Genomic DNA, 26,631 nt, shown 5'->3' on the forward strand with positions numbered 1-26,631 from the left:
GGACAGCAGGTGCTCAGCAAAGACTTGTCACTGTTCCTTGACATCCAAGAACCTTAGCATATGTGTTTCCCATCAGCATGTGCAGTCATCAAAGCCTTTCTTTCCCTTGCACACACAGCCTGTTAACTGGGAATGTGCTCTGGCTGAAGATTCTCGCCAAGGGCAGCTGACAAAAATCAGTTGTGTTCAGCCCAAGGGATGATTGCCCCACCTTCAGGGATGCCCCAGGGTTGTGGGAAGCTAGGCGTGGAGGGAGCATGTTCCAGGCCTGTTACTTGCTGGCCGTGACCTTGGGCAAGAAGTTTCCCCTCTATGCGTTCTGTTTTCTTTTTGTAACACTGAGGGGGACTGGAGGAGGTCAGGATGGTATCACAGTGGTTACCTCTGAACCCATCTAGCAAAGTACTCTTCTCCCCACTTGCACATGACCCTGTTTTGTTTTATTCACCCTATTTTGCACATTTCAGATGATCTTGTTTATTTATTCACTCGTTTATTTGCCTGTCTCCCTCACTAAAATGGAAGCTTCATGAGCGGAGGGGTCTTGTCTGTTGTATTTTTGGCAGTAACCCCAGGGCCTAGTATATGCCTGCCATAGAGCCGCTGAATGAAAGTATTACATGAATGAAATCTCGGAGCCTGGCTTCAAATGCTGATTGCACCGGTTTCTGTGTGACTTTGACCAAGCCGCTTAAACCATTTCAGTTTTTCCACTTGAAAAATATGGATTAGTAATAGCGACTATCTTAAAAGGCTATGAGGATCAAAAGAGAGAAAAACTAAGAAGTATTAAGCATACTGGCTGACATACAGTATAATAATGATAGTAGCAAACATTTATATAGCGCGACGGTCAGGCACTGATCTAAACGCTTTACATACGTTAACTATATTAATCTTCTCTATGTCCTGTCCTGCGAAATAGGTACTGGTTATTATACCATTTTAAAGATGAGCAAACTGGGGCACAGGAGTTGAGTAAGTTATATGTACTCAAGACAGGTTAGCTGGATTTTTATGCCTAAGATTCCTTCCCAGATCCCCGTGGGCGAGCCCTCAGAAAGATCAGAGGGCGCGCCGGGCCAGCCTCCCGCCCAGCCCGAGGCCGGCCGGGACAGAAAGGGTTACTGGGACCGCGCGCACGTTCTCGACGGGAGATCCGCGGGTCCGCGCGCAGGGTTCACAATGCTGCGGGGCGGGGCGGCGGGCGCCTCGTCGCCTCCCATTGGCGCACACGCCCCTTCCTGTCACTGTCGGGTCCGGCACCGCCCCCTAGCACCGCCCACTGCCCAGGCGCCGCCGGAGTGGACGGTTCCAGGCGCATGCTAATGAAGGGGCGGCCGCCGCAGCCCATTGGCCGGCTGCTGAGTGTCGGTGAAGTCAGCGCCGAGTCCCAGAAAAACAGAGCGGGGCCAACTGCAGAGTGTAGTGCGAGTTGGGCAGGACGCGCGCAGCCGGCCCGCCCGCCCGCCAGGAGACCCGCAAGGTAAGCCCGCGCCAGCGGCCCCTCAGCCCGCGCTCGCCTGATTGTCAGCGCCGGCGCCGGGGGCGTGCGCCGGCCCGGCCCCCGCGGGCGGCGCCTTTGTTCCACGCTCGGAGGAGGCGCGTTTAAAGGGCCAGCTGTTGGAAGGACTTGAGGGACCCCCTCCCCCAGAGCATCCCCCGTGGTCAAGGGGAGCACCGTGGTCCCCCTCGGCGGAACCCTCCTTCCTGCCTGCTTGGTGGATTCCCAGTCTTTTAGGGGAAAGTTCCCCAGGGTGCAGGGGTTTTGGAGGATTCCAGGTTTTTGTCTTTTTAATTTTTTGTTTGTTTTTATCGGTGGGTGGGGGTACGTGCGATCATGGCCTCTCCTAGGAGAGAATGTCCGCCTGCTTCAGGCTGGCTGCAATATGGGTGGGTGGAGGAGACATCAAAGCCCAAGTGGGTTTGCGCTGTAAAGTGAAACTACCGAGGAGAGGCTTCTCTGCAGTAGCCAGAGGAGGAAGGAGGGAGCGAGCGTCAGGATGGAGGCATCTCAGGTGTGTTCATTCATCAGCATCCCTCTGGAGGAGAGGAAGGCGGGAGGGCAGCCCGGACTACCGGTCTGGCCTAGGACCCGCCAGAATGAGCGGGTACGTTTGTGTGTGTGTCCGTGCCCGGGGGCGCCGGTGCCTGCTCATCTGCCCATGCTCCTTCATCCCTCAGAGTGACTGGCAGCTTCTTGCTAGCCAGCTCCTCACCGAGATGAACAGAAAGCAACTCCTTTCTCCGAATTCCCCGGACATCCTCGGCTCTCCTCTGGCTTCTTTCCGAGGTGGCTTCCTTGATAAGCGCTAGCGCCATTCAAGATAGAGGGGGAAAGAGGCTTGAAATCATTACGTTTTATTCACGGGGGAATGTGATGTCGAATTCTGCATCCCCGTGCATCCGCTGTCGTAAGATGGCTTTGAAATTCACCAGTGCATGCTTTCTTCAGGCAGACAGAATTTATTACGCTATTACATTGCTACATAAAAGCAGAAAGGATCCCACTGAGCGTTGCTCGTTTTATCCAGACCCTGGATTTTCCCAGCATGTTCTGGCTGAGCCTTTGGATTTTTGTTTTAAACTGAGCGCTGGGATGCCCCTCCTGTCACAGGGCCGACCTGCTGAAATCGCCGGAATTGATTTCACCGTCAATAGGAGGGAGGTTCGTTTAGAGATATCATGGAGCCTGTCTGGCATGTCAGGCCTCTGACATCACCCCCCCGATCCCCACCCCTTGCGCCCTTTTTCTCTCCTAAGTGAAGGCCAGGGAGGGCTTGTCTCCATGTCCCCCTCCTTGGTTTGTGAGCTCCTCTAGATTGTTTTGATTGGAAAGGTGGCTTGGTTGTGATTGAAGAGAACGGAGTGGATTAAGAGTGGGGTGGGCAGCAGATGGGGACAGCAGCCTCAATGACAGAAAACATATGCTGGACATTTGGGGACTCCAGATCTCCATCCCTTAGAGACAGGTGAGGTTGATGGGTGTGTGTGGAGCGAGAGGGGTGTGTGTGTGTGTGTGTGTGTGTGTGTGTGTGTGTGTGTGTGTGTGTTGGTTGTGAGGGAGCAGTGGAGGAGGAGGATACTGCCAGCAATTTTCTGCCCCACCCTCTTGATGCTGCCTTAAATAGTTCCTTGCCATCCAAGCTCTGATGTTTCAGGCTCTTGGCCTGAGGGGAGGGGAGGGGAGGGTGGGTCTTTTGGTACCTCTGCCCTGGGCACTGTTAGAGTGGATGGTTAGGAAAGGGTTAGTTCTCCAGGGGTTGCAGAGAGCTCATTTCTCTGCTGGAGGGCGCTGAGTTGAACTAGCTCGGGTGACTTCCCCTCAGGGTATTAGCAACTGAAAAGAAATGCTTTCTTCCCCGTAGGGCGAAGAGCTGGGAGGGTATTGTCACCGTCTGTCCGTTTGACACTCACCTGCTCTTGGCCCTTTCCTTCTGTTACCTCCTGCTTTCTTTTATTCTAGTCGGCGAGTTTCTGTGAACTTTTCCGAAGGTACTGGAAATATTGGGAGGTGAGGTAGGAGTTGTGGGAAAGGACTAGCAGATGCTTCTTACTGGCAGAACAAAGAACTGTGCCGCTCTCCCCTTCTTCCCTCTCCAAAATAAAGTCCCATATAGATAGTAGTCTGGGGTTTTCTTTGCAGAGAATGAATGGGCAGGGTTAAGGAAAGATAGCTTGTATTAGGCAGCATTAGTAGTCATCTGACCATCCAAACTTAGCTCTGGCCCCTCCCCTGGACTTGGAAATAGATTTGCTGTAGATGGCACTCCCTGGTAATTTGGGATTTAATCTGTCTCTTGAAAAAGGAAACGGATGGTATCAAAAAGCTTTGGTGGAGGTCCTCTGGACCAAAAGCAGGACAGCTGGCTTTGATCCAGGCTTCAACCTGCTTTGGGCTTTGGGCTAGTGGCTTCCGCTCTCTGGGCCTGTGTCCTTGTTGGGAAAGTGGAGGGCTTTGGGGTAGATTGTTTTCCAGGGTTCCTGACAGCATTACTGTTCTTAGATTCACAAGACAGTTTGTGATGGCATTTCTAGATTCTTTGCTAAACTGATGTTAAATTCACAGTATTACTCGATGGCACGAAAGAAACATTCCAGGACTCAGCCTTCTGTTGGATTTAGATGCATCTGTTCCTTGATTAGTGTGATTGGTAAGGTTTTGCTGTGTCTAAATAATTTAGAGCTAGAACAGCCCAGAGTGAGGCACAGCCCCTCAGTGTGGGTGGTTGGTTGGGGAGACCAGGTGGGGTGACAGAATGCTGAGGAAAGGGAGTTTTTATAATTCATTCTCTCCCCCTGTGTATGTCTAACTCACTGCTTTATTTATGGTTATACAGGTGAATGTTTAGATATTTAGAACCTGAGAGTTGGAAGAGACCTCTGTGATTGCCAGGTTCAGCCTCCCTCACTAAGGAATTTGAGGGGTTGGGTGGCTTGGCCATTTGTTCAAGGTCACACAGGTAGCAAGATGCAGAGCTGGGCAAAAACCCCAGGTGGATAGATTTTAGGTCTTGTGTTCTAGATACACCTCTTAAGTCCCCTCTTCCTCTGAGAGAAATGATACCAAGATGTGGTAGAGAAAAGCAAGGAGAAATTAGGGGCAGTAGAAGGGAGAGGTTGGGGAAATAGACCAGGTAGGAGGTGGGGGGGCAGGTCAGATGAGGAAGGGGAAAACACAGACACCAGGCTTGGAGGAAAAAGGGATGGAGCTGGAAGGGGGAGGCTTTATCAGCTGTGAAATAGCAGATTTCTACAGCCCTTAGAGTGAAGTAAGTAAGGAGAGGCTTGGCTTAGACACGGGTTGGGGTGGGTGAACAGAATCCAGGCCAGGGTTGGGACTGACTTGGAGTCTCTTGGGATCTCTCTGTTGACCCTCAGATTGCAGTGTGTGGTGGAGGCTGATTTAGTTTCAGGGCCAGCTCAGGCCTTTGGAGCCAGTGGGGCAGGCAGAACCTGAACATGTGGAAAGTCAGATGTGCCGGGAGTGATGCTGGAGAATGCTGAGGTGGGAACCCATTCCGCTGAAGTTCCAGTTTTTTTTTTTTTTTAATTTACAACTAAAAAAATTTTTCCATGGAGTTTTTTTTCCAACTCAAACAGCATTTTCTCCACTGACTCTCATTGGTGCTTTGTACATTGTATGAGATAGTGATTTATGTGATAGTGTCTCTTGTACTACCTTTTCAGAGGAGATATTGGAGTGACTGATTTACTGAACCGTAGCTCATCTGGAGGGAGCTTCTAGCCTATGACCTGAGCTAAGCCTCAGAATGTTTAAATGAGCAATTAAAGAGCTGTGAACAGTGGTTAACCAGATTAGTAACCATTCAAAGGCAAGGATAAAAGGCGATAATACTTTGAAGTCTATAGCCCAAGCCTACAGCTGGCCATGTACAGTGTAATTTACTTTGGCCTAGGAAGTCTTTCTGTGGATCCTTTAGTTGTTCCCTCTTTTTTGTGTATGGTTACTCATGTCTGTGTGTCTGTTCCTGTATCTTGCTGTCTTCCCATCCTTATTTTCCCACATCCCCTGCTCTACCTTTCTTTTTCTCTCCTACTATTATACCTTTTTCTTTGACTTCCTCCTCCATCTTTTATTTATTGTCAATAACATAGCTCTGTAGTGTATTTTAATATATTTATTGTGTTATTAAAATCTCATCCTCTCTGTTCTTAATTTGAAATCATTTGAGTTCACTTTTTTGAATGTGTGTATATGTGTTTTACACACGAAAAACAAACAAACCAAACCCAATTAAATTGCTTTTTACTTCTGTGTGGCCTAACATTGATTTTTTTTTTTTCCCTCTGCTCCTCTTCTGTGGTCAGTAGTGGCTCTTTACAGAAAAAAAAGTTTCCCAGCTCACTGTCACGTGGATACTATTGTTTTTATAACAAAAACAGCTACAACAATAGAAAAGGTTTCCCCCTTGTTTGTGGACACAAGGGGCACCCTCTCCCAAGAGATGTGCCCTATTTCTTGACTTTCTTCCATGGAAAGAGTGTCTGCAGTGTATTCTCTAACAGGGGCCTGTACTATAAGGGGTTGGAGGTGCTGATGGGGGAGCTGAGGTTTTTATCAGTGATCCTGGTAATGCTTAGAGTGTGGGTGGGAGGGAGACAAGAGAGGACATGTAGGAAAAGTTCAGTGTGGTGGTTTTTCTTTATTTCCCCAGGCAGATCTAACTCGTCCGGCAGTAGTAGGACCCAGACCCCTTTGGAAAAGAATGAGATGCTTCTCAACTTTCCCATTCGTGCTGGGACCCAAGGGACATCTTGTGTGACACAGGGAGTGTAGGCAGCCACTGACAGGTTGCTGGTATGAAGTCCCGGGTGCTTTGATGCATGCATGCTATGGTGCTTTAACCTTTCTTCTGACTCTTATTAATTATAGAGAAGACTGAGTCTTGTTGCTCAGTGGTCAGCAGATAGCTTCTTGTCTAAAATGGGCCTCTCAAATAAGAAGTTGCCTTGAAGTCTTCAGTTTTTATGTTAAAAATTCACATGAGGGGACTTCCTTGGTGGTCCAGTGGGTAAAACTCCGTGCTCCCTATGCAGGGGGCCTGGGTTCAATCCCTGGTCGGGGAACTAGATCCCACATGCCTCAACCAAGACCCAGTGCAGCCAAAATAAATAAATAAATAAATATTTAGAAAAATATTCATGTGAGTTTTGTATTCTGTAATACATCTGTTCTGGTTTTAGCATAAAAGTATTTAAAATGCTTTACTGTTGACTACAGTTGATGGTCCAGGAAAATGTTGTGTTTGTCTGGGGTCTTTGGTTGTCCATGCCCGCCCTAAATATGCACAGCAGGTCCCGGACCCCCTGCCCTAAATATGCACAGCGGGTCCTGGACCCCAGCCAGAGAAGCCAGCAGTGCGGCAGGTATCACACCTGTGGTGCTGGGACCTGCCCACTCAAGCTTTCCTGCTGACTCTGCCAGACCCACTGATGTCCCGTCATTCAGAACTCTTAGAACTCTTACACGTCCCCCTGGTCTTTGTCCACTCCCCGGAAGGCCTGTTTCTCCTTTGCCTGGCTGACTTCTACTCCTTTCAGAGCCCTCATGTCTCAAAGAGGTGTTTTCTTCCTGTGTTTGCCTTTCAGCAGTAGCTGTTTCCCTGTCTTCTCTACCAGATTGTGAGATCTGGCAAGAGAGAATTTGTTTCAGCCTTTTAACATTACATTTAGTTTGTATCAAATTTAAAATTTAATTTGTATCAAAGTCATATATTTATATATATATATATATATATAAATATATATATAGTTTTAAAGGTCAAATAACACTGCAAGCCTTATAAAGAAAGCCGTGTCACTCCTCCTCATCCTGGTGATCCACTCCCCAGGGTTAGTCACGGAACACGCTTTTCTGTTGCTGCAGGAACAAATTACCACCAATGTAGTAGCTTAAAGCAGCACAAATTTAAATTACAGCTCTATGGGTTAGAAGTCTGAAAAGGGTCTCACTGGGCTAAAATCAAGATGGTAGCAGAGCTGCATTCTCTTCCTTGCGTCTTCCACTTTCTGGAGGCCGCCTGCATTCCTTGGCTCATGTCCCCCTTCCAACATCTTCCAAGCCGGCAATGGCCGGTTGAGTCCTCCCATGCATCACTGACCTTCTACCATAGCCACATCTTCCTGACTGCCTTCTCCGTCCCTCTTCCACTTTTAAGGACGCTTGTGATTACTTTGGGCTCACCTGGATAATCTAGGATAATCTCCCTGTTTTAAGTTCATTGGATTAGCAAACTTAATTCCATTTGCAACCTTAATTCCCCTTTGCCATGTATCATGCTTATGGGTTCAGGGATTAGGCTATGGGCATCTTCATCTTTGAGGGACCATTATTCTGTCTACCATAGTCACTTCCAACCCTTTTAGCTGTTTCTCCTGATACGGCTATTGTCTTGCTGTGGATTAGAGGAGCCCTTATTCCCCTCTTCACTCCTCCCCTCCTCACATACTTCCCTTTCTTCATGTCCTCCCAGTGTGGTTATGTCACAGTTTTTGGCTACAACGATAGTCAATACTTATATTATTTTGACTGTGTAAACAGTGTTCATGGCTGAGTCTTATAGTTGTACTGTAATGAAATTTCCTTTCTTGTACGTCTCTTTCTTTATGTTTTTGAGTTAATAATTGCTTTTTTTTTCTCTATTTAGTTTCCTTTGTACTTATTACTAATTCCCAGTGTTTCTGACAGCATTTAAAAATATCTCTGTTTTATAACACAAGTTTCTTTTTATTCCACTACAGTCTTTTTGTCCTTGGAGACCTCCCTCCCAGAGGCCTCCATCCCTCACCTTTATTCCCTGCTGATTGACCTCTAGGCCTGAGGCATGACTCATCATGGGGACTCCCTCACCTTGCTCTGGGTTGGATCCTCTGTTTCCTATTTCTTGATTTATTCCTCAGGAGTTTCTGAGAGAGGGTCTGTACAACTTGATCACCTCAAATCTGCATGTCTGAACTGTTCTCATTCTATTATACATTCACACTTGATTGGTGGTTTGATTTGTCTAGAATTTTAAGTTGAAAGCCGTTTTCCCTTAGTTTTGAAGGCATTGCTCCACTGTCTTCTAGGTTCCAATATTGATGTCAGAATTTGGATGCTATTCTGATTCTTGATCATTTATGGGTAACCTGAATTTTTCTTGCGGAAAGTTTTAGGATCCTCTTTTTTTCTCTGCATTTGGATTGTTCTTGCTTTAAAAATTATTATGCTGGCTCCTTGGTGTGCTCTTTTGGTCTGAAGACTCAAATTCTTCAGTTTGGGGACATTTTCTTGTATTTTTCTCTGTTAATTTCCTTTTCTCCCCTTTTCTTGTGTTTTGTCTTTGGAACTCCCATTACTTGGATGTTGGACATCCTGGGTCAAGTTTGTAATTTTAAAATCTTTTATTGTTTTCCATTTTACTTTACTTTTTTAAATTAAAATTTATTTATTTTATTTATTTTTGGCTGTGTTGGGTCTTTGTTGCTGTGTGCGGGCTTTCTCTTGTTGTGGAGAGCAGGGGCCACTCCTCATTGCGGTGCACAGGTTTCTCATTGCTTGTCGCTTCTTTGGCTGTGGAGCACGGGCTCCAGGCGCGTGGGCCTCAGTAGTTGCAGCACGTGAGCTCAGTAGCTGTGGATCACGGGCTCTAGAGCACAGGCTCGGTAGTTGTGGCACACGGGCTTAGTTGCTCCGCGGCATGTGGGATCCTCCCAGACCAGGACTCGAACCCAGGTCCCCTGAATTGGCAGGTGGATTCTCAACCACTGCGCCACCAGGGAAGCCCCTGTCCGTTTATATTTTAAGAGTGGAGACCAAAATGCTGATTGGGCACCTGTGCAACAAGAAAGGGGCTTGTGAACCTCGTGGTACAGTGATTCAGTAGAGAGCCTCCCTTTCTTCCACTGGGGACACCTAGATGTCAGTGCGTAAAGATCTTTTCTCTGGGAATGTTGGGTTTTCCTGGAGAGGAGTGTGCCTGGGGGTCTAATAGCCTGGGAGCCTTGATGGGGAAGGAGGCTGGGTACCCTGTCTGGTATGTAGACTTTAACTCAGTCCATCTGTTTTCGGAAAGTTGCCCCCTCTCTCCCTTCCTCCCTCAGCTGTGTCTGAATCCAGAGAGTCTCTGGTGTAATTGCCTAAACAGTGAACTTTCACCTCTTGCTGGCTGAGGGAGGGAGGTCACCAGACTGAGCAGATTGCAGGAGGGACCCTGGCATCTTTTCGCTCCTTTCGCCAACTTTCTGCAGGCTCCCCTCTTTCTAGTCCCCTCCTGCTTCTCCCCTCACAGTCCTTGGTGCCTCCCATTCCTGAGCCTTCTCCTGTTCCTGTGGCATAAGTCACCATTTGTTCAGTGGTTTTCTCCCCTACTTGCATTCAGCAGAACAGATGAAGCAGAAACCCGAATCAGCGACCGCATGGCAATCGGCTCTTTCTCTTCCAGAATTCTGTTAACATATCTCATCAGCCATCGTCTCCTTTCCATTAAAAAACAGATTCCTCTGCTGCCTTTTCGTGGGGTTCTGGGAGACAGCAGAGATAAATGTGGGTGTTCTTATCTGACCAGAAGTTCGTTTCATCTCTTTATCCAAGCCTTTAAACAGGTGCCTGATACAGAGTATATTCCCAAGAAATGTTTATTAAATGATTGGACGCGTGTTTCTAAGATGGTATACATACAGCAGGCCCTCAGATTTCAAGAATCCCCAACATACAGTTGTACAAAAATAAATCCATTGTTTATTCTGAGATGGATGTAATAACAAGCAGCGGGCAGACCCTGCCACGCTCCCCCTGCAGGGTCGGATAAGAAGTGCCGTGAGGGCTTCCCTGGTGGCGCAGTGGTTGAGAGTCCGCCTGCCGATGCAGGAGACACGGGTTCGTGCCCCGGTCCGGGAAGATCCCACATGCCGCGGAGCGGCTGGGCCCGTGAGCCATGGCCGCTGAGCCTGCGCGTCCGGAGCCTGTGCTCCGCAACGGGAGAGGCCACAACAGTGAGAGGCCAGCATATCACCAAAAAAATAAAAATAAAAAAATAAATAAAGAAGTGCCGTGAGACGGATTATAGAGTGTTGGGCTGGTAAGTGATGAGGCCCAGGTGCCATCTTCAGCCCCATCACTAACAACTTGGGTCACCTTGAGAAGTCACTTAACCCATCTGAGTTGTGGTTTCCTCAGCCTTTAAAGGGGCTGTTCGTCAAGATTTGATTCATTTCACTGCGCTGAGTGCCTGCTGTGTGCAAGGCATGGCACAGGGTCCCTCCGGGTATCTCTTTAGTTCAGTATTTTGTACATGTGTCTGTTATGGCATGTGTCACACTGAGTTGATGGTGTTTGGTTTATATGTCTTTCTCCTGATCGTACTTCAGTAACTTGCATGGGGTAATACTCTGCAGATTTCACCTCTTACTCTTTCTAGGTATGGGCCCCTGGTGAGGGCTTACATTATAGCTGTCTTTGTATCTCCTGGGTCTGCCACAGTCCTCAGCTCATAGGAGATGTATGGAAACTTAGATTTTTGCGCTTAGAAAGAATACATCAAGGAGACATGACAACGTGAGTTGCTCTGCCAGGACCCCCAAACCTTATTTGGAGAATAGGGCCTCACTCGCTGGGAGTCTAGCTGTATACGCCGCGGCTCACTTATGGAGGTGGGGAGGGGGGGATTGAATGCAGTAAGTCAGGGGAGATAGCAGTGCTGGGCCACAGCCCTGACACTGGAGGATTGTTCCCCACACGCACATCTCAGTCATGTAGTTGTTTAACTAGCCTTACAGTAAACTAGGATTGGACTCATACTAACTAAGAAAGTGACTTACAGATATAATCTTGTATTTAAAAACATTTAAGTGCTGGGACTTCCCTGGAGGTCCAGTGGTTAAAACTTCACCTTCCAATGCAGGGGTGCGGGTTCAATCCCTGGTTGGGGAGCTAAGATCCCTTATGCCTAAAAACCAAAACATAAAGGAGAAGCAATATTGTAACAAATTCAATAAAAGACTTTTTAAAAAAATGGTCCACATTAAAAAAAAATCTTAAAAAAATGTTTCAGGGCTGTTTCATTAACTTATTTTGGTTTTCTCAGACCTGTGAGCTAGCGTGCCAGGACTAGTAAGTAGAAATTTCAGGGAGATAGTTTAGCTCCGTAGAACTTTTAGAAGATTTGTCTCCGTAGCTTTTCATCTTGAGAGCTGCTCTCTCTCGTACTGCTTTGGGAGGCCTGAGCTCCTGGGCAAGCTGAGGTTAAGATGTCCACTGGGCAGGGCAGCTGAAGAATCAATGCTTGGGTGGCAATGAAGTCATATTAGAGCGCCTGAAAAGTCCTTTGCTTTTGATTTGTTCAACAAATAGATACCTGAGCTCCAACCATAGGCTGGGGTCTATGCTGGGCTCTGCGAATACAGCAGTGACCAAAGAGAAGTGGCACCTGCCATCCTGGAATTTATAGACTAGAGTTGAACTTTCCAGTATGGTAGCCACTAGCCACATGTGACTATGTAAGTTTAAATTAATTAAAATGAGATACAGTTTAAAATTCAGTTTCTCGGTCCCACTAGCCGCATTTCAAGTGCTCCATAGCTACATGACACTAGCAGCTGCCCCATGGACAGCACAGCGAGAGAACCTTTCCATCACCTCAGGATGTTCTCTTAGGTGACACTGGACTACAGAGCTAAGAGTCTCTGTTTCTAGACCAGGCATCCGTGATCAGCCTCGTTTCACAGTCGAGGCAGCTGAGGCACAGAAAAGCCATTTGTTGAGGGTCATGTGGCTGGATGGGCCTGAGCTGGGAGCAGATCCCTTACCTTGGAGCTTGGCTCTTCTCTCTCGGAAGTGAGGTCGGAGAGCGGAGTAATGAGGAGTGTGATTTCTGCGCTCAGGCCGCTTGGGCCCCCACCCTGGCTCTGCTGCCCCCTCAGGCAAGTTTCTAGTCTGTGCCTCAGTTGCCTCACCCCTAAAATGGAGAAAACAGTAGTGCCTACGTCACAGGACTGTGTAAGTCTTTAGAACTGTACCTGACACACAGTAATCGCTCAGTAATGCTGGTTGCTGTATTGGGAAGGAGAAGGGGACAAAAGTTATTGGCAGTCAAGGGGGCGTTTTCAAACAGGAGACCGTGGACTGGAGAAAGAACATTGGCAGGCAGAGCTGTGTTTGTAGAGCTGACTGACCACCTGGAGAGGGACACATAACCGAGTACGTCAAAGCCAGGGGCTGCTTCGGTCACGTGAGCCGATGTGAAAATGCCAGTGTGTTCATGAAGCCCTCCCAGCCCCAGTACTGGTCACTGGTACTCGGAACAAGAATCCTTTTGATGTCTCCTTCTTCCTGGTCTGCCTCTACCCACAGCCGTTTCTCTGGTCCCCAAACCTTCCTCCCCTCTCCCCCTACCCCTGACATCTCCACCTTGGAAGGATGAGGTCAGAGATGTTTGCCATTACCCCTGTGGAACAGAGGGATGTGCCAGAGAAGTGCAGAAGAGAGAAGGGACAGAGCCCAGGCCATCTAGCGATTGGATCCTGGTCTTTTCTTGGCGGTTTCTGTCCCTTGGTGATTTGCATTTCCCACCATTGTTCAGTCCTGCAAGCAGGTCCATGTAATGTAGCTTCGTGTTCCAGAGGTGCCCGTTTTGCTGGATGAGGAGAAAGAGAGCTCTGCTGTTAGCCCCAGGGATGGGGTGGGTGGTGCCCCGTTTGAGAGGTGAATCCCTGCTTGCAGGTGGAACTTTTGTTTAAGAAGTGCTTCAATCACCACAGTCTCATTTCACTTGTTAAACAAATGCTGGTGAACAATGTAGACAGAGGCCCCGCCCTCCTGGAGTTTATTTCCTCATTAACACCCAAAGGGCTGGGCTCTTCCCTGGCAGGCTGTTCAAGTTTGTTTTGGGTAGTGAGTAGGAAGGTTGTAGTGTGACAAAGTATGTGGGGCCTGGGGGTAGTGAGGACACGCTAGACATGCATAACCCGTGTGGCAGGTAGTAGAGAGAGGCCAGCAGTGGACCTGAGAAGTCAGGCGTGTAGTAATGATCGACCCAGGAATGACCTGTGAGCAGTCTGTCCCTGGCAACCTGGGTTCTCAACGTGCCATAAAAGATCTCATTCCCATTTGGGCCTTGACTTTTCATCGACGTGGGGATGTTCTAGCTCATGGCAGTTGTGACAGAAGTGGGTGGGGACGCAGAAACTCATTACGCATTTATATCATGCCTTATGCATCGATTATTAACATCTGCCTGCAGGCCCACCTTTGAACTTGGTCTCCCAGTATGAAGGGTCACTAGGACATACCGTGTGAAATCCTAACAGTTACTGCCAATCCCTGGAATGTGTATGGAACCTGGAGGCTGTGCATGTGAGCAGTTCCCTTGTCTGATGTGTAAATAAATAGACAGTTCATCTGCAGGTCGTTCTCCACTCAGAGTTGGTCTTTAGTCAGTGCAGATCCAGTGTTGGGTGACTGTTTCCCACAAACACAGAATGACGGTCAGGGGTTGTAGCTGCTGATAACAAATTAACAGGAGAGAAAATGGGAACATTTTCATGGTACGTCGCTATTCGGGGGTCTTTGCAAGGCTGCTCTAGCATACATACCGCTGACCCGTCTGTGCTTGGGCCTCTCTTTACAGACAGTGTACACAGCAGGCAGGATCTGGAAGCCAGGGATGAGGTCAGAAAGGCTGGAATTGGATCTGGGAGATATGAGTTGCTGCCCCAGTGACCCTGGCAGTAGGCTTGAGAGAGGGCCAGAGATCTCGAGGGAGAAGTCAAGGCAAAAGTAAGAGCTGGGCTGCTTTAAGCAGGACAGAATGAATCAGGCTCCAGAGAAAGCAGAATCCCAACAGGGACAGAAAATAGAGTAGCTGGAGAAAGCTGGGACTTGAGGGAGCCCAGGGCCTCCGCAGGGTTTTGTGGTGGTTGCTGAAGACTAGGCTGCCAGGCCCATGAGCCCCTGGGCCAAGACGGTCTCAGGCCTTTTAGGACTATTTCACTTTTGCTTTATGGGGCCTTTAGTTGGACGTGGTGCATTAGTGAGCCAGCACCGTCAGGTGTGAGGGGGCGAGGACCCCCTAGGAACCGGGAAATGTTAGTCATGCCTGAGCACTGATAGAAGATACGGCTCCTCTTCGAGACAGCTGCTGCAGCAGGAGGCTCCACAGCCCGCCAGCCTGCATTACAACCCACAGTCTTGGTTTTATCTTTAATTATTAAAGTCATGGGCTATTTAAACACTCACTTGAAGCATCATTGTAAATAATTTTCCCTTCTTGGGGTCAAAAGAGCTCCAGTAGGGAAGAGGTTTTGTGGCTGTGGTTCTGGATCGTCCAGGTTGCTCTCGCAAGGAACATACACCTGGGCAACCAGAGCACCCAGAGGATGCCCTTGACCGTGGGTACGCACCTCCTTGGACTGTCTTGCAGATTGGCGTTTATTTTGCATAAATCCTTAGTTCAAGGAGTTTAAGGTTTTCCTTCTATTGTAGGCAAGGAAGAAGCCATGCTGTTAGAAGATGTAAAATATTTAACACTCTCTTTAAAAAATTAAACTGCCCAGGAGCCTTTGATTGGTGGTGCCCATGGCAACATGCATGGTTTTCAGGAGTGTCTTCCTGTGGCTTTTGGGCTCCTCAGAAGCAGAGGAGGGGTGGGGGAGTTGGGGGGGAGGCTGGGGGGAGCCTGCCCACTGGCAGGACTGGCTGGGAGGCAAGAGAGCCCACCTGCTTTGCTTGGCTCAGTGGCTGGGCACGTAGCAGGGCTGAGTGACCCCCTTCAGAGGCACGGAGCTGGGGGGCATTCTGTTTTGATAAGTAGAGAGGAGTAAAGGGGAGGAGAGGAACGTGCAGCTTGTTCATTCATTTTGTTTTATTGACCTCTGTTAGTCCCCGGCACTTAGGCTTCTCTGTCCAGCCTCAGGACTTCTGTCCATGCAGTTTCCTTAGCCTGGAGTGCTCTTTCCTCCCTCACCTAGTTAGCTCTGCTCATCCTTAAGGTCTCAGCTGAAGCAGCATATTCCAGGGGAAGCCTTCTCGGACCTCTCGGAGCGGATTAACCCCCCCCCGTTTGAGGCTGTCCTGATTCAGTGGTTTTTGGACAGAGCATTTTGCACAGCGTTTGTGTCAGCCGCTTTGTACCCTTGTTTGGCCAGTCCTGTCTGTCTGCCTACCCAGCAGTCTGTAGGCTCCGTGAGGCAAGCAGCCAGCCATTCTATGCCCAGTGCCTACCTAGCATGTGCCTGGCCCACTGGAGGTGCTCCCTGTGTGTGGAGCAAATGAATTCATTTACTGAGTTTTCAGGTCTGTCCCAGATTCTGGGAATACAGAGGGAATCAAACGGCCCTTCTGTCCTCACAGAATTCCCGGCCTAGAGCGGTGGGTGAGTTCTCAAGATCGCTATTGAGAGGCCGAGAGAAAACATTATCAGTTAAAGTTCTATTTATTCTTTAACTCAAATAGAAGAAAGATGTAGCTTTCCTATTTATATTGATAGTAGTCTAGATTTTATCATTAACTTTTTTTTTTTTTTTGCGGTACGCGGGCCTCTCACTGCTGTGGCCTCTCCCGTTGCGGAGCACAGGCTCCGGACGCGCAGGCTCAGCGGCCATGGCTCACGGGCCCAGCCGCTCCGCGGCATGCGGGATCCTCCCGGACCGGGGCACGAACCCGTGTCCCCTGCATCGGCAGGCGGACTCGCAACCACTGCGCCACCAGGGAAGCCCTATCATGAACTTTTAAGTAAATGTGCTCAAAGCGATTTTACTAATAGGAAGGTATGATCAAAAAGTTTGGTGACCACTGGTCTGAAGGGAGAGATAGGCACGTGGAAGAGTTTTTATGCCAAAGCGTGGTGAGCAGTAAGTTAGGGGAAGTACAGGGAGCCGTGGGGGCCACACAGGAGGGGAGCTGGACCCAGCCCGGAGGAGGGCATTCCTGCTGAAGCCAGGGTAGTGTGAGAAGGGCAGAGAAAGGCTGGAGTATAAGACAGGAGGAGGGCCTGCTGGATGCCCCTCCTGGTGACGGGAGGGATTGAGAATTGGGAATAGCAAAATGGATGAGACGGGGGGCCCTGTCTGCAGCGTGGACACAGTCTAGTGGGGTCTTCTACTAGAATCGTGCAAATGTGTCTTAGGAGAGAGAGAGAAACCTGGAATTCAGAAGAGGGCGGGTATTTTGCTTAGGAGGGCTCAGGCCTAGTTATGATTCCAAAAATCTCCCTCGCCGAAGGTCACACAGCCCCCTTCTCTTCCTTGCAGCAGGGGAAGGGGAGAGAGCTGGGGACTGATTTCCAGCCTCTTTCAGAACCCCTGTCAGGGTTTGGCTTCTCCATGAAATTCTCCTTCATCTACCAGGGGAGATTTTTACCTTAATGTGATTTAGACACCCCACCCCTGCCCCCCGTGGGCTATATTTTCTGGGTTAAAAAGTTGTATAGGAACAAGAAAATGGCGCATGGTATATGTGAGTATGCATATTTGATGTTCACTTACCTGTGTAATCCTACACACTCTTTTCTTTTTAAGTCCCAGGGCTTGAAGTAATTATGTAATTGGAATCTACATAGTGTGGCTAGATAAGGTGTAATTAAAGAGGAAAGCCTAATTTTGGAAGAATGATAAGAGGTCATTTGACTCATTCTGGGCCCAAATCCAATCTTGGGAGAACAGTAAGAGGTCACTTGGATGAATGGAGCTTGAGGCCACCCAGGAGCCCAGACGGGCCTGCTGGACAGATTATGCTTCAGCTCCCTGTGAAAGCTGTTCACTGAGCATCTTCTTGGTATGGGTATCGTAGGGGGCCCAGCCAGGAGTAAGGAAGAGAAGGTCTGGATCTTAGGGAGGACACGGGGTGGGGGGGGTGGGACATGGGCTCGAGGACAACTAGGAGATCCTAAGGTGAAGATAGGAAGACTCCCGGGGGCGGAGGGGGAAGGTGGATGGGGAGGGAGTCACAGAGCAGGTGGTGTCTCAGGTGTGCCTTGAAGGGTAAGGAGGGTTTCAAGAGCAAGGACAAGAACTTTCTGGCACCTTAGAGGCACTTGGATAATGTTTGTGGAGTGAATGCCAGGCTGAGGCTGGAGCTGGAAGGAACGTGGCCAGGTTGTTGGGTGGCTGTTTGTGGTTTGGTGAGGAGGTAAAGCTCAGACAGCTCAGAAGTGCGGTGGCAACAGGGACCAGGAGGATGCCTGCCTGAGGCCCTCAAGTCTGGAGAGGGGGGCTTGAAGGGCAACAGGACAGGGAGAAAGCCGGGGAGGGAAGACTTGCCGAGGAGGGAAGTGATGTGGGCCAGAGTCTGGGGAGAGAGCCGAGCGGAGAACATCCAGGAGAGAGGGGTAGGGGCGTGTAGGGGAGCAGGGTAAGGCCAGGTGGGCTGGCGCTGGAGAAGCTGGTACCTGGGGCTTGGGCATGTAGGGCAGGAGAGGTTTGATCCAGTGGGACAGGGGAGCCGTGGCAGGTTGTTGAATGGGAGAGTGGCATGAAAGAGGCTTGCTGTCCTTGTCCCAAGGTAATAGGGACCAGACAGTGGCCCCTTAACACTGAAGAGTTACTGGTCTTGGTGATAAGAGGAGGAGCCATGAGGCAAGGGGAGAGGTGGAGGTGACTGTGAGCTTCCCAGCCTGGGAGGATGGTGATGCTTGGGACAGCAGGGGACCTGCCTGGTGAGAAGGAGGGTGTGGGCAGAGGCTTCATGTGTCTAGAGAGCCCAGAGACCCCTGTTCTAACCCAGCCCTGACTGAACTAGCTGAGAGATCTTGGGCCAATTCCCTCATCTCCTGAGCTCCTTTTTTTTTGGTCAGTAGGCACCTCTACCCTGTGGGTTCCAGCTCATCTCAGACAGCAGAGTCATTTCAGTTCTAGGGTTTGGACAAGGGGAAGGGTCTGGTCTGGAGATCTGTGAATTCGTGAGGCCGCCCCACAGAGAAGAGAGAAGAAACTTCAGGTTATTGTCTTCCTGGAGTGGGCAGCAGGGGTTGGGGAGGGGCTCTGGGTGACCAGGTTGGTTGAGAAGTTGTGGGGAGAGAACCATCCAGACTCATCCTGCCCTCTCAGGGTGCTTATGAGACTCTGACATAAGGAGAGTATCACGGCCAAGCCTGGACAGTGTTGAGGTCACCGCTCCATTCTGGGGTGGAGCAGGGGAGGGGTTAATTGTCCTGGATTCACAAAAAGGAAATTCTCTGGGCAGGGAACTGGTTGTTAGTGAACTCCTGCCCCTCCTCCTCTCCACCTACCCCTCCCACCCCACTCCCCCAAGCCAGCCTTTGGGAAACTCTGGCCTTGGACCTTTAACAGCAGAGTCTGTGCAGAGAAGCCTTTCTGACAGGGAAGGGCTTGGACAGAGCCTTGGGAAAGGAGAGAAGGAAGGACTTTCCAGAAGAGGAGTTATGTCATGGAGTTACAGTATAAGATTTCAGATGGAGAGTCCAGAAAGGAAGGCACATGTTTTTGTTTTTGTTTTTAATAAATGTATTTATTTATTTATGTTTGGCTGCATTGGGTCTTCGTTGCTGCGCGCGGGCTTTCTCTAGTTGCAGCGAGCAGGGGCTACTCTTTGTTGCGGTGCGCGGGCTTCTCATTGCAGTGGCTTCTCTTGTTGCAGAGCATGGGCTGTAGGTGCGTGGGCTTCAGTAGTTGTGGCTCACGGTCTCTAGAGCACAGGCTCAGTAGTTGTGGCGCACGGGCTTAGTTGCTCCCATGGCACATGGGATCTTCCCAGACCAGGGCTCGAACCCGTGTCCCCTGCATCGGCAGGCGGATTCTTAACCACTGCGCCAACAGGGAAGCCCCAGGCACATGTTTTTTGAATACCTAGTGTGTACACCAGCTCTGTGCCGGCTGGTTTCATGATCTTTGTCTCATAATCTTTACATCATTTCTGCCTCTATTCCATTTTACAGATAAGGCAACAGGATTAGAGAGATGAACTAATTGGCCTAAGGTCTCAGCAGCACAGGGTTTCACTTTACTCAGGCCTCTGACTCCAATGGCAACAGAGACCCATTTCTATGTTCTGCAGATACTATGTTCTACTGGCTCTCAGGGCAATGTAGGGAAAAAGGGGAATGATTTGTCTTTATGACCCTTATAGTTAAGCACTTACTTAAAGTGTGGTCCAGCTGCCCTCGGTGCTGCAGCATTCCAGTACAGCGCAGTGTCTTGGAGCTCATCAGGGTCTCAGACCCTCATTTTACAGATTAGGAAACTGAGGCCCCGAAAGTGAAGGGATATGCCAAGGTCAGGGGCAGGATGGTGATGAGAACTAGAATCTGGAGACTTTGAGATTTTTATGGCTCTTTTACAGCCTCCCTGTGGAAAAGTTTGTTTTTAGACAACAATGGAAGCCTTTGTCTGGAGAGTTGGTCTGGGTAGGGTTGGAGCTGAAAGTTTGTGTGTGTGTGTGTGTGTGTGTGTGTGTGTGTGTGTGCGCGCATGTATGTGTTTTCTTTCCTTCACTTTAACCTCAGATGCCTTTGAACCAGCAGGAAAGATTCCTTAAAACCAAAGGTTAAGACCAAAGGCATTTAACAGGTGGAAAGGGCATAAGAAGGTAGAGGAAGATCAGAAGCTGCAGAAATAGAAGACTAAACTCTAGGCTTGGCTAAAAGGAATTTTCCAGGCCTGTAAGTAATCACTAACATTTATTGAATCCTCATTGTGTCAGGCAATCTTTACATGTCATTTTCTGTAACTGCCATGGCCTCCCCTGAGATAGGTGCTGTTTTATTGTTCCCATTTTATAGATGAAGAAACTGAGGCTTAAAGAGGCTAAGTGACCTACCTCACGTTGCAGAGTTAGTAAGAGGTAGAGCCAGGACTCCAACCATGATCCATCTGATCAAAAGCTCTGCCTTTAACCCCTAAGGTGTTTTATAGGACTGGGAGCTCCAGATGCCTTGAGCATTTGAGGATGTATAGAATAGCACATTTTTGGGGGGTGGGGTGGCACCCTTTAGCCACGGTTCTCAGCTGAGGCAGTTTTACCTCTACGGAACATTTGGCAATGGCTGGAGTTATTTTGCTTGTCACAATGTAGGGGTGCCACTGGCATCTGGTGGGTGGAGGCCAGCCTGCTCCTGCACATCTGACAATGAAGGACAACCCCACAACCAAGCGTTATCCCACGCCAGATGTCAGTGGGCTAAGGTTGAGAACTCCTGACCTTGTACCTTCACCTCAGGCACAGGGCTAGTGGAAAGCCATCTGGAAAGCCCACCTGAAGAACTTGAGTTGTTCCCTTACCTCCAGGGACTTGTGTTGTATCTTAATGGATGTTTGCAGTTTGGATTCCTCACTGACTGAGCCCCGAGGGGCCGGTGTGGTGGGTGTAGGTCGTGAGGAAAAATTCCAGCAAGGCTGACAGGCCAGGGTGGCCCAGGGCTGCGGATGAGCCGCAGCAGGTGAGAGGTGGGTGGGGTCCAGTCCAGGTTGCTGAGAACCCATTCAGCTGTTTCTTTGGGTGTAATTGAAATAAGAACTCAGATCCAGCTAATTGTCTATTTTTTTCCTTCATAAAATGCTTTTATTAAATTATTGCTATGACTACTTACCATTGATATGTCTGAGAAAAGGGTACACATGTTGCAGATGCACTTGGATGTGACCGCTTTCCAGACTCCTTTGTTACTAGTTACTGTTTAACCTAACTCTCGTCTGCCCAGGGCCACTTAGGGCAGAACTGCAAACACATCTGGGAAAGCCCAGGGACCCATGACCTTTACTTAAGCTTCTCTGAGCAGTTTTATCTGCACATCGCTGGTGGCGGAGCCTCACCTTCCAGGTCAATCACAGGAATGAATGGTGTGTGAGCGCGCGCCTGTGTGTGTGTGTGTGTCCTTGTCTCCAGTGGAGTATGTCACCAGGTAAAACTTTTGCCTCAGCAGCAGGCCTCCCCTTGTGACCCTGGTGTCAAGCTTGCCCTCCCTCACCAGTCTTCCCACTGCAGCGCCTTTCCCCTGGCCGCCCCCGTCCCTTCCATCACCCGGGCCCCACCCCAAGACCTCCTTCCTGAAGCTCTTTGGCCACTCCAGCTGCCGGGTCACCTCCCTCCTCCAGACGCCCTCCGCTCAGTGACTCCTCTGGTCGTTTATCCAGTCATTAAATTCTACTCCTCCTGTGTCATCTTCTGACCTCTCCAGTGGTTCACTAACTAGCTGTGTGGACTTGGGTGAGCCAGTTAACCTCTGGAGAAACAGTGGCGTATTGAACCAGGGTGACATTAGCTCCCTTGCAGTATCAGTGTGGAATGAGAGGCACAGCTGTCGGATGTGGGGTGTTTCTCTAAGGTTGGTGGAAATTCAGGTTCCCCTTTGATCCCGTACAGATTTGTGGAGAACTTGGAACTCCTTGTTAGGAAACTGTCTCCAGACTAAATAAGTAAACTTCTCTAATATTAATTCTTTACCCAGCAAATGTTTGTTGAGTGCCTGCTGTATCTAGGGGTGTGTGATGGGTCCAGCAGGGCTGTAAGATGAGTCTCTTGGGCATAACCTTAAAGGAGCCCACAGCCTTGTGGGGCTGTAGGTGTGTCTATACAAAACCTTAACAGGGTGGCCTCCAGCATATTGCCCGGTGTCCATCCTTAGTACCTGCTATCACAATTGTGTACACACACACACACACCAAAGTTCCATAAGAAGTGGAATTTTTTCAGTCTTCTTCACTATGTGCCTAACACATAATGAGCAGTCAGTAAATATTTGTTGAATGAATGCAGTAAAGAATGGCACCATTTGACTTGGATTTTGGAGGACGTGTAGGAGTTAGACCTACATAGATGGGGCTCTGGCCGGGGGTGGGGGGTGGAAAAGGAGGAAGAAATGGTGTCAGCAAATGCACAGGGATAGCAAAGCCCAGGGCATGCTGGGTAACTGCAGGTCCTTTGGGATTGGACCATGCAGGATGCAGAAAGACTGGAAAGGTGCGTTGAGGCCAGAGGGTGGGGAGTCTTGAATTCAAGCTTATTTATCCTGCAGTTGATGACCTCACCTTCCAGTTTCCCAGGGTGGCTTTGCCTGTTGCCCCAGTGTGATTATTAATAGAGCCCCCTTTCACTCTCAAGTGTCCCTGTCTGGATGATAGTCATATGGTCCTGGTATTCTAAAGGCTGTGGGGAGCCCTGGGTGGGACGCGTTCGGGCTGGCCTTGGGGAGGTCAATGCCCGTGGTACTTGGTGGAGCCTGGAGGCTGGGGAAGAGACAGCTCGAGTCCAGGTAATTTAGGCCTGAGCCTGAGGAGTTGTAGTGACACCCGAAAGGAGGAGATGGTTACAAAAGAGACGAAAAGCTGAAGTGACACCACCCATGGTCCCCAAGATTACTCCAAAGCGGCTCGTCCAAAGATAGACCTGCATCCTGGATAAGCGGTTTTCTAACTGGAAGTTAGGACTGATAAGAAAATCTACGTTGCACCCATTTCCTGAGCAATTAAAAGTCAGAGAAGCTTCTTCCCAGCCTCCAAAACATTCTGGTAAAACACACTGGTATTCACTTTTCTAAACCCCAGCATTGTTCCTTGGAATTTAAAATAGGTTATGAATGTGCCTGATGTCAGGGAAGATAAATCTGTGAGGAGGACTGTAGTCAATACATTTCCTTTTTAAGTAGAAACAATATAAAGAGCTTAATTCAGTCCCGAATCAGTCTCACTTTGTTGCCATGATTGTGTAAAACCTGAACTGCTTTATGTCTGTCACACTGTTTATGTTCCCCCAGTGTTCCCCATCTCAGCTGGCCCCACAAGGAGTCAAAGCCTTTTTAGGCCATGCGTGGCTCTCTTCTCTCAGGGTTGTTTTCTTGTCGCTCCAAGAGGGTTGTGCTGTGAGCGGTGATTTCATTTAATCTCTAGGGGTGCTTTTCAGGGTGGCTCTTCGATGGTGCCCCCGCATGAGCTTCCTTTGTCCAAGAGAGTTAGAAGGCTAAATTCTTTAGCTTTTTTCCCCCCCATTAAAAAGGTGATTACATTTTTACATGGTTGCTACACACACATGCTTCAGAAATCAAAACACTGTGCAAATGTGTGCACTGAAAATTTTCATTCTCACCCCTGCCATGTCCATTTCCCTTCCTCCCCCAACCTGGTCGCCATTAGGTGGGCTGAATATACAATCCAGTTGCCCAGGACAGTCCTAGTTTATGTTCTTTGTCCCAGTGAATTATCAGTAACACCTTCTTTCATGCTCAAAAGTATCCCAGTTTAGGTGATAAAGGATATATTCCCCTAAAGATTAGATTTCCCCTAAAGATTATTATTTCTTTTTAGTCTCTTATGTAGTCCTTCCAATACTTCTATATGCAGATAGATACATGAGGGAGGTGGTATACCTTGCCTTGGTCACTTAAGGGTATGTCCTGGAAAACTCCTTATCAGTAGAAATGGAGTTTCCTCATTCTGTTAAACTGTCTTTGGATAGGAGTGTTTGTAGAGACTGGTAGGCAGTGACCTTTCCCTTGGTTTATCAATGTAACTGCTGTTTAAGAGTTGCTTCTGTTTACCTAGGGAGAAACAAAAGGCTGTGGGAAATGAAGCCAGCTTCCTTCACTAGGAAAGCCAGTTCCGTAGTAAACTCATCCAGGAAGCATTTATTAAGCACCAGCTTTATGCCTAAGATGGTGTTAGGCACTTTGGATGAAATGGGTCCTCCCTTCATCTCCAGTTGCCTGAAGGCTTCAAGATCCAGCTCACATACCTCAGCCCCTCATGAATCCTTCCCTGATTCCCTGGCCAGAACTCTTTGGCATCCCTGTGCCTCCGCTTACCCCATCCATTGTCCATCCACCCATCCATCCATCCACTTATCCATTTCATGAAGCAGCCTTTACCGAGTGCTTCCTTGTGCCAGGACCTGTGCTAGAGATGAACCAGATGATGAGTCCCTTGCTGTTGGAGACAGAGAGAGACAGATGAGTGAACAGGAGATTACAGTGCAGTGTCGTAGCTGCAGATCACAGCAGCATCATTGCTCAGCTTGTGGGGAAGCACAGAGAGACGGATGCCTGTTTACTGTTGAGTGTGGGGGAGTTGGGGAGGCTTTCTGAAGACACTTCCCCTAATGGGACTTGCTTTTTTCTTTCTACTGTAAGTATTTGCCTTATCTTCACTGGTACACTGAGGTCCTTCATGTTCTCCTCAGCTCTGGACCCTTCTCCTGTCACTTCGACCCCTGGTGTAGTGACCCTTCTCCTGTCACTTCGAGCCCTGGTGTAGTGCTCTGCATTTAACAGCCACTCAGGTATTTATTAAGTGAAAAAAGAAGCCCAGATTAATTAGCCTCAAGGACCCTAACATGAACAAGGGTAGGTGAGATGTTCTTCGCTGCACTTGGCCTTTCGTGGTTTATCTAGGCAACTGGTATCCTCAAAGGTCTCTCTAAATTAGTGCCTGCCCCTCCCGTCAGTCTTTTTTTTTTTTTTTTCCCACACTAAACGGTCTCTGTCCCCACTCCATCCATTACCATTGCCATGACTGACTGATGCTGAAGAGGAAGAGCTGCGTGAATGGAGCCCCAAGTCCCACCCCCTCTTTGGTCTTGGTTTCCCCCTCGGAAGGAGGGGGGTTAGGGTCCCACCCCTAAGGACACTGCACCTCTGACATTTAGGAAACAATACTTTCAGGAATCAACCTGGTGCCTCAGCCAGCTCCTTCTTTTATCTTCTAATAAATCCAGCTTCCCTTGAAGTTTCCTGGTGCCACAGGGGGTGGTCCGTGCATGATAAGAGATGGCCAGGCCAGGAAGATGACCTTTTAATAAAGTTGAAAGGGCCACTGGGAGAGCGGAGATGACGGGCCATGTGGCCGTGAGCCGCTGTGCTGTGTGCTGTGCTTGGCACTGAAAGAAGATCCAGGTAATGGCTCCAGCTGCTGCAGCAGAGGAAACCCAGAGAGGCAGATTGTCACAGGAGAGGGTTCTGGCCGAATGGTAGCAGACATTTCCCTGAAACTGTGCCGAGCAGCCTTTCGTGGGAAGAGGTAAGGTTTGGTTGGCAACTCATCCTCCCCTCTCTTGCCCTCCTTTCTTCTTTCAGCAGTAGCTTTGCACAGGAAATAGGAAGGCGGGCCAGTGTTTCTCTGGTTAGTCCATTTTGGACTGACTGACAGAGTTTGCCTGTGTGCCTGGCCCTGCACTGCATCTCTTACATTCCATTAAAGCAGTGGCTCTTCTGCTTTGGGGAGCATCAGAATACTTGGGGTACTTGTTAAAAATGCATATTCCTCCCTGGTGGGACCCAAGAATCTGTATTTTCAACACTGTCCCCTAGGTTTGTACAGGTTGTCTGAATATCTTCAGCTGCTTGTAACAAACTCCAACTCAGACTGGCCAGCAGTAGGGAAACTCATCATCTCTCAAACAGGAGTGGTGCCCTACTCAACTCCACGACCTGCCATTCATGTGGCCTGCACTGGGGATTATGCCCCCCTCCCCCCGGAGCTGTGCAGTGGGGGCGATTCTGAATCCAGAGGTTGGGTGGGCTTTGGGGTTAATTTAGTTGGCTCCATGATGTCAACAGGGCCCCGAGTTCTTCCCGTCTCTGCCATCTTGGGTGCTGGCTTCATCTGCAGGCTGGGAATAAGACGGCTGCAGCATTTCCAAACATTTTAGTCAGACGCAACCACATCCAGAGGAAGAAGGACATAGATCAATTCCTGGCTCTCTCTCTCAGGCATCTGAGGCACCTCCAGCACCTTCCACGATGCCTCCTTGGCTGGAGCTGGGTCGCGTGACCACCCCAGGCCAATCACTGTTCACCAGGAGGCAGCCGCACTTCTGGAGCCATCTGGAGCGGGGCTGGGTACCTGGACAAAGTGGAGGGTCTGTTAGGAAGGAAGAAGGACCAGGGACTAGGGGCTGGGGAGGCAAGCACCAGGGCCCAGTGCACAGATGGTTTGCAGACCACAGGCTGAGAAACATTGCCTGACGTCATCCTGAAGGGCTGGGGCTGTTGGTAAGGTTCTCTCTGTCCTGCAGATGAGGAAATGAGACTCACCGAGCTCCAGTGACTTGGAGATAACATGCCGCCAGAAGGTTGTGGGTTGGGAGTGAGGGAACTGGGGTGTTTGAGAGGCCTTTTTAACCCTAGGAGAGTGGTAATCATCCTTTTTTTGCTTTCCTGAGGTGTCAAAGCAGCCTCCTTCATTTCTGAT

The 26,631-nt window shown here is 49.2% G+C and overlaps 1 protein-coding gene across 38 annotated transcripts in view; it reads left to right on the forward strand.

Annotated features, from left to right (window-relative positions):
• The first annotated feature begins 1,286 nt into the window (after positions 1 to 1,286).
• Positions 1,287 to 26,631, forward strand: part of SORBS1 (sorbin and SH3 domain containing 1) — a 245,001-nt gene continuing 219,656 nt past the window's right edge. For 10 of the 38 annotated variants that reach the window (XM_067024992.1, XM_067024989.1, XM_067024990.1 and 7 more), the window contains exon 1: positions 1,379 to 1,486. The gene's annotated coding sequence lies outside the window, so the exon portion shown is untranslated. Of the gene's footprint in view, positions 1,487 to 26,631 lie in introns of all 38 variants that reach the window. The other 28 variants (XM_067024994.1, XM_067024997.1, XM_067025007.1 and 25 more) reach the window with 8 other exon arrangements.

This window comes from Kogia breviceps, chromosome 2 (assembly GCF_026419965.1).
Source record: "Kogia breviceps isolate mKogBre1 chromosome 2, mKogBre1 haplotype 1, whole genome shotgun sequence".
Taxonomy (NCBI): domain Eukaryota; kingdom Metazoa; phylum Chordata; class Mammalia; order Artiodactyla; family Physeteridae; genus Kogia; species Kogia breviceps.